The sequence below is a fragment of the Medicago sativa genome, chromosome 6 (genome assembly GCF_051527215.1).
Source record: "Medicago sativa cultivar Bolivia chromosome 6, Bolivia_mono, whole genome shotgun sequence".
NCBI classification, from domain to species: domain Eukaryota; kingdom Viridiplantae; phylum Streptophyta; class Magnoliopsida; order Fabales; family Fabaceae; genus Medicago; species Medicago sativa.
This window is the reverse complement of record NC_140754.1, coordinates 94705007-94711864: the sequence shown is the minus strand read 5'-3', so window position 1 is coordinate 94711864 and position 6858 is coordinate 94705007. Positions and strand designations below refer to the sequence as shown.

The 6858-nt window shown below is 36.3% G+C and overlaps 1 pseudogene across 1 annotated transcript; it reads right to left on the bottom strand.

Moving 5' to 3' along the window:
• Nucleotides 1-1333: 1333 nt before the first annotated feature.
• On the bottom strand, nucleotides 1334-4846 carry LOC146918423 (proline-rich receptor-like protein kinase PERK1; annotated as a pseudogene). The gene is made up of 6 exons (XR_015016700.1): nucleotides 3818-4846; nucleotides 3656-3726; nucleotides 3488-3564; nucleotides 3091-3238; nucleotides 2668-2822; nucleotides 1334-1510 (listed from the first exon to the last, which is right to left on the bottom strand). The product of XR_015016700.1 is annotated as a proline-rich receptor-like protein kinase PERK1 (transcript).
• Nucleotides 4847-6858: the final 2012 nt, after the last annotated feature.

The window sequence follows — 6858 nt, the reverse complement described above, 5'->3', positions numbered from 1 at the left end:
AATGAGCAAATAAAGAGCAAAGGAAACAACAAAAATTTGAAGCTTGGACGCTCCTGAAGGCAACTTGTTACTGAAGGGAAAAAGCGCTCCTGAAGTTAAGTCGCTTCTGAAGTAAGGATAGTGCTCCTGAAGTTAAGACGCTTCTGAAGTAAGAATAGTGCTCCTGAAGACAAGAAGTCCAGAAGTCATATCATCAGAAGCTGCATCATCAGAAGCTGCAGAAGTCATATCATCAGAAGCTGCATCATCAGAAGCTGCCTCATCAGAAGCTATTTCACCAGAAGCTGAATCTCAACTGGATTTGCAAAAGATTCAAGAATTGAAGAATTATCAATGCAAAAGGTGTCTATTGGATTCGAAAACACAAACAAAGGATTAGTGGAATTTTGCAACGGTCATTTCAAAGGTGTTTGAAGGCTTGTGCTTGCAATTTGGACGAAAGTGTTGACATTGTACTTTGTACGAATTGTACAACCACGTTCTCCACTACTCTGTTTTGTGTCCACGCTTCAAGACAAGAAAACAGCTCCAGAATACGGTCTCGCCTGCATATATGTTCCTTTGGATAAGGAATGGATTTCAAATTGGTTCTTCATAGGACAACAACCAAATCAGGCAAAAGATCATTGGTGAAAGATCAAGCTTCAACAACGACTCTTTGGTGTGCTGGCAATTTCACAACGTCTCTTTCACACCTCTATATAAAGGAGTGAAGAATTAGAGTTTTGGTAATGCATGAACGCTGAACGAAAGACTCATAACATTTTTACAAGTGCCAAATCTCTGCTGAAATTGTTCTGCATTCACTTAGAATTTCTGTGTCTCAAAGTCATATCTTAGAAATTCTTAAGTTCATTGAGTCTGTATCTGATTTGTATTGTGAGCACCTCTGATTGTATATCAAGTGTTCAACCTTAAACAATTTTCTGTGTAATTTTGTTTAGTTAGGAAGTCTCTTGCAGTTGTGCTTGAGCAGGAAGTCTCTTGATTGTGTTCTTGAGCAAAGGAAGTCTCTTGCTTGTGTGCTTGAGCATTGGAAGTCTCTTGCTTGTGTGCTTGAGCATTTGTAATCAGATATTACTCATAGTGAAATCTCCTTGGAAGTGCAAGGGGGACTGGACTACTTCCGGATTGTGGAAGGAACCAGTATAATTGCTTTGTGTCTTTCTTCTTCTCTCTCTCTGTTTTATTCCGCTGCATTTAGATTCTGATTATCACTTCAGAAGCTGTCTCACTTAGCTTCTGATCAGTGTGTTCAGTTTTTAGGAGAAACGAAGAATTTTTCAAAACACAATTCAACCCCCCCTTCTTGTGTTTTTTTTCTCACCTTCACTCATTTCCATTTCAATTTCCCTTTGATGTCTGATGCTATTTTTTTCAACTTCAACTTTGTCATGTTTTCTTGCTGACTATTGCAGTCTCTGCTGTAACCCCTGCTGGGTCCACGTGTAACCCCTTGATTAAGATTAAGATTTGCTATTGACAAAGCTCCTTCCAGAACTCGCACAACCTAGTATATATGATTTTTAGACTTAAAATATGGTCAAATATAGAAGGATATAGGTGTATAGCATGAACTCAATTAAAAAATGAAAAATTCTATGGTGAATTCATAAGAATGGCTTTTTTGGTGAAGTCATAAGAATGACATCAAAAATGTAATGAGTAACACCCCACTGTTTGTACAATGACATCAAAAGTTCAGTCCTCATAGTATCATCAATTCATCAGATTAACAAGACTACACTTAATCTAATTTTATCCTACCTTGTTATAAGCGTAACACCCCACAAAGTGTAACATTTAAGACTATCACATAATATCATCAACTATGTTTGCATGTTAAATATTCCAACGATAAAATAGTACATGTAAGTCCAGTATGTTGCAAGCATTACTAGATGAATTACTATTGATCATTAATCAGTAATCAACAATTTAAAAATGAATCAAACATTAAAATCAAAATTAACTTTTTCAAAAAAGTCAATTTCCTGACTGTACCGTAGAAGCTCCCTTAAAAAATTGTAGTAAGATTCATGTCAAAATATATGCATTGCATTTATAGAATAACACTGACATATTGGAACTAAATCCTGACATTAATGGAGAGGTATAAAAAAATATGTGGCAAATAAATGAATATTATATAATTCAAGATTCTACATTTCCAATTAAATCAGGCAATGTATTTTGCCTTATGTGTCGTATAATCAGATATGAGTTTGGCTTATTAATACTTGATACTACATCTATTCATTTTTCATTGTCTTTTATGGTTATGTTACACAAAAAAATAGTCTTGTTACATCTATTTGTCTATCGAGAATAAATAGATAAGTTTATTATTCACTAAACAACATGTTTCGAAATGAGTATTATTTAGAAGAAGAAAAAATTATTTTGAAATGAATTTCACTTTTTTCCTTTCCAACTATATCTTTCAATTAATAACTATGTACCAAAATTGTAAAAACAATGATGATTATAAACAACTTTAATACAAATATCAACTTTCTTACTTCCCGTGATTTTGCCAAAAGAGTTTTATATTTAAGAATAGAGGTAATATTCATTTTGAAACAGAGAAATAAACAGAGTACAAATAAACAGGACAGTTGAAAATAAACAGGTAGGGTAAACGATAAAACAAATTCTTCACATTACCTGGCTCATCTTTGGTCGATCCTTTGCTGACTGACGTGTGCAAGCTGCAGCGCATGCTACCATACGAGTCATCTCATTATGGTCAAATTCATTCCGAAGCCTTGGATCAACCAGGTAATTTTTTCCTTTGAAGCACTCATGAGAAAAGGCCTAGCCTGTGATGATAAAAGATGGTTGTAGTTAAAAGTTAGGGTTATGCTAGGGTATGATTCAAAAGAGGAAATAATTTATAAATTCTATGTAAATAAAGTTCCTTTTTAAAGTTTTGATGTGTTGAATACACAAGTTTTAATGTTAGCATTCCTTATCCTATGGAACCTTGTTATCATCCTATAAAAGAAAGATACACACAAAAATGAGTCGGTTATTATGAGAAGAAGGAGGGAGTAACATATAAACTCTATATGGCGGTATAACACTTACCCACTCAACCAAACTAACGTGCATGTGAGGGTTAGCTTTATCAATCGACACTCGTCCTGTTAACAACTCAAGGAGCACGACTCCATAAGAGAAAACATCTGATTTGTCAGTAAGTTGTCCACTACCAGCATATTCTGGATCCATATACCTGTAAGCAGCAATTGATAATTCATGAGCTTAATATATCATAAATGATATACATGTTGACACAAACATTTAACAACAAATTTCGACAACAATTTAAATGGTTAATGCAGTTCAAAACTTCAAAACCCCTATATGGCAGTTTTCAGACACTTCATTCAATCTATGAGCAAACAATAGCAGATATGAACAACAAACTACATTTCATCCCGATATCCAAATTTCTAGAGGAAGGGAATAAATTTGCTTATACCCGAAAGTTCCCAACACTCGAGTAGAAACATGAGTATTGAAATCAGAAGTAGTCTTTCCAATACCAAAATCTGCAACCTGTCAACAGAAATTTGATACTGAATTAAACTAAGAATTTTTTAAATAGTGCATCATCACTACCACAAGGAAGACGTATAATAGAATATACCTTTGCTTCAAACATAAAATCAAGAAGGATGTTAGCAGCTTTAATATCATGGTGAATGATCTTAGGATGACCTGAACAAACACAGAAATTTACAATAAACAATCAGTTTGACAGAAACTAGCAGAGGCTGAAAAACATGACAGTCAAAAGTACAGAACATACAATCATCATGAAGATATGCAAGTCCTTTTGCGGATCCTAAAGCAATTTGCAGTCTTGTTGACCAATCCATTGTTGTTCGTCCTTGTCCTGCAGTTCAAAAATGTACCGTGTAAATGGAATTCCAATGTATTGTTAGGAACAAACTCATAAGCAAGTAGCCTCTCAGAACCAGTGCTGCAGTATCCAACAAGAGAGACAAGATGTCTGTGATGAACACGGCTAATAATCCCAACTTCAGCTTGAAATTCGCGTTCCCCTTGTCCGCTACCAGCTTTCAGCTTCTTAATAGCAACCACTTTACCATCAGGGAGAATACCTTTGTGTACAGATCCAAATCCCCCTATTCCTAGGTAGTTAGCGATCAGAGAAGCAATCCGTTGCGCGCACGAACTCCTCATAGTTAAACGTGCTCTTGCTGGAGCCAAATGCAATGCTTGAAGAAGAAGGTGGAAGCAGTTCGCCCCCTGATGGAATTGGAGCATGAGGCGGCAATGATGGAGGTGACAGACGTCCTGATAGAGAACCATGAGGCGATGATGGCGGTGACAGACGTCTTGATAGAAAAGCACGATGCAGATGTCCTGATGGAATTGAAGCATGAGGTGGCGATGATGGCGGTGACAGACATCTTGGTAGAAAAGCATTAGACCGCGATAGAAAAGCACGAGGCAGATGTCCTGATGGAATTGAATCATGAGACTGCGATGATTGCAGTCCTACAGCATTGAAGGTTGAGACAGCGATGGCGGTGCTACACGAGACAGCAATCCTGATGGAATTTGAGCAAGAGGAGGTGGTATTGAGACTACATGATTGAAAGGAGAGGGAGCTTGCCATTGTTGCGGTAATGGTCACAATCACAACACAAAATCAGCATCAGATAAACAAGGTTTGCTAAAATTTGAAACTCGCAAATCTATCTATAGATAATAATAGGCTTAATTGCACTTTTGGTCCCCTATCTTTCCAAAACTTGCGGTTACAGCCCCTTAACTAATTTAAATATAAAACAGCCCCCTAAGTATTGAATCTTTGGCAGTTTTGGCCCCCCAAGGCCAAAAAAAAATAAAAACAAATGACACGTGGCACCTCTTTAGGGTGCCACGTCAGCGTTGGGGGCCAAAACTGCTAAAGATTCAATACTTAGGGGGCCGTTTTGTATTTAAATTAGTTAGGGAGCTGTAACCGCAAGTTTTGGAAAGATAGGGGGTCAAAAGTGCAATTAAGCCATAATAATAAAGCAAGCTTAGTATTATAGCAAGTATGACATTTGTTTTTATGGTGTGCAAGCCAAGGGCAGAGAAGTGGTTACAAGGTTATAGCATATTCTTGCCTTTATGTTCATCCCTGGAAGTCTGGAACTACTTGAGTTGGTCACTAGGAGGTTTATGGTCTTTTATTTTTGGCTAAAATGCACTTTTGGCCCCCTAAGTTTCGCAAAGTAGCGATTTTGGCCCCCTATTAAAAAAAATGACTTTCCAGCCCCCCAACTTCACCCCCTTTTGCAACTCGGTGGCCCCTTTCAATTTTGACTAGGTCAAAACCCAAGTGGCCAATCAATGGACGACTAGTGGCATTTAATAAATTAACAATTAAAAAAATACCAAATAATTATTTACATAATTAAATAAATAAATAAAAGAAATAATAAAATGCAAAAACTCATAAATCTGGAAAAATCAATTGTATTCATCATCTTCACCTTCAAAATCATGTTAATCATCCTTCAAAAAATGGGCCTGTGTAAATTTAAATGTGTGGAATCGAACAAAGAATCGTTTGCATCTTCCATTACTGAATCTTCTTGTTGCTTTGGGATTAGGGTTTGTGGTTCATTATGAAATTCGTTGGATTGAATCGGTTCCATGTGAAAGAAAGAATCTTTGAAATGGAGAATGAATTTTGAGAGATCTGCGAAATAGTGAAAGAAGGGAGATGAAACGTTCCAAAAAATTTTGCTGAGCCTTGAAATCGTCGTAGATGTATTCTGCTGAGCCTTTCTTGTTTGAGTTTCCGCCATAGCCACTGTTGCTTCATCTTCTCTCTTCTCTGTAACAGTAGCAGTATTTGTTATAGCATAGTTTCAAAAGCCTGCTCACTAACAGAGAAAAAAAAGCAGGAAAATAAAAAACATCCCCACGCCAAACAGCCTGTTATGTGATGTTGATTGTTGTTTGCTAGGTAGTGTTATTGACAATTGTTGAGTTGTGTTGTTGTTGTTGTTCCATTAATGGGTTGGTGAAGGCATGAATGGCCATGGTGGTTTTGATTATGAGATGAAGGAAGAACAAGAAACTTTGAAGAATTGGGAAGAGGGATTGAGAGAATTGGGAAGAAGCTCATATTGTTGTTGTTGCCGCTATTTTCTTTCCTGGGTTGCAGACAATTTTTTCCCTTTTTTTTTAATTCTTTTTAATTTTTTTTATTTATTTAATTATGTAAATAATTATTTGGTATTTTTTTAATTGTTAATTTATTAAATGCCACTTGGCGTCCATTGATTGGTCACTTGGGTTTTGACCTAATCAAAATTGAAGGGGGCCACCGAGTTGCAAAAGGAGGTGAAGTTGGGGGGCTGGAAAGTCATTTTTTTTAATAGGGGGTCAAAATCGCTACTTTGCGAAACTTAGGGGGCCAAAAGTGCATTTTAGCCTTTATTTTTACTTAAGGATGCTGAAGCATTCAATTTGTTTAAGAGGTTGAGCAATGGATACAGTTATTTTTTAATTTCAGTGAGTTTTTTTAGTGGTCCTTAGGTCTATAAGAATGTGGATATCAGTGAAGGCTATTTTAATTTTCTATTAGCATTCTTATTGTATATAAATTGGAATTGTTCAATGTGAAACATGTTTTTTTTAGCTAAACTTTGGAGTCCTATCCTCATAGTCTGGTGTTGGTTTTGCTTTTAGACACGAGTCTTTTGCTGTAATAATATCAATGTTCTATTTAGTGATTGATTGAAGAAACATTTGGGCTACTATAAATCAACTGAGTTTGTGGGTCCATGATACACCACCGTTTGATGGAGGCTCAATGCAGAA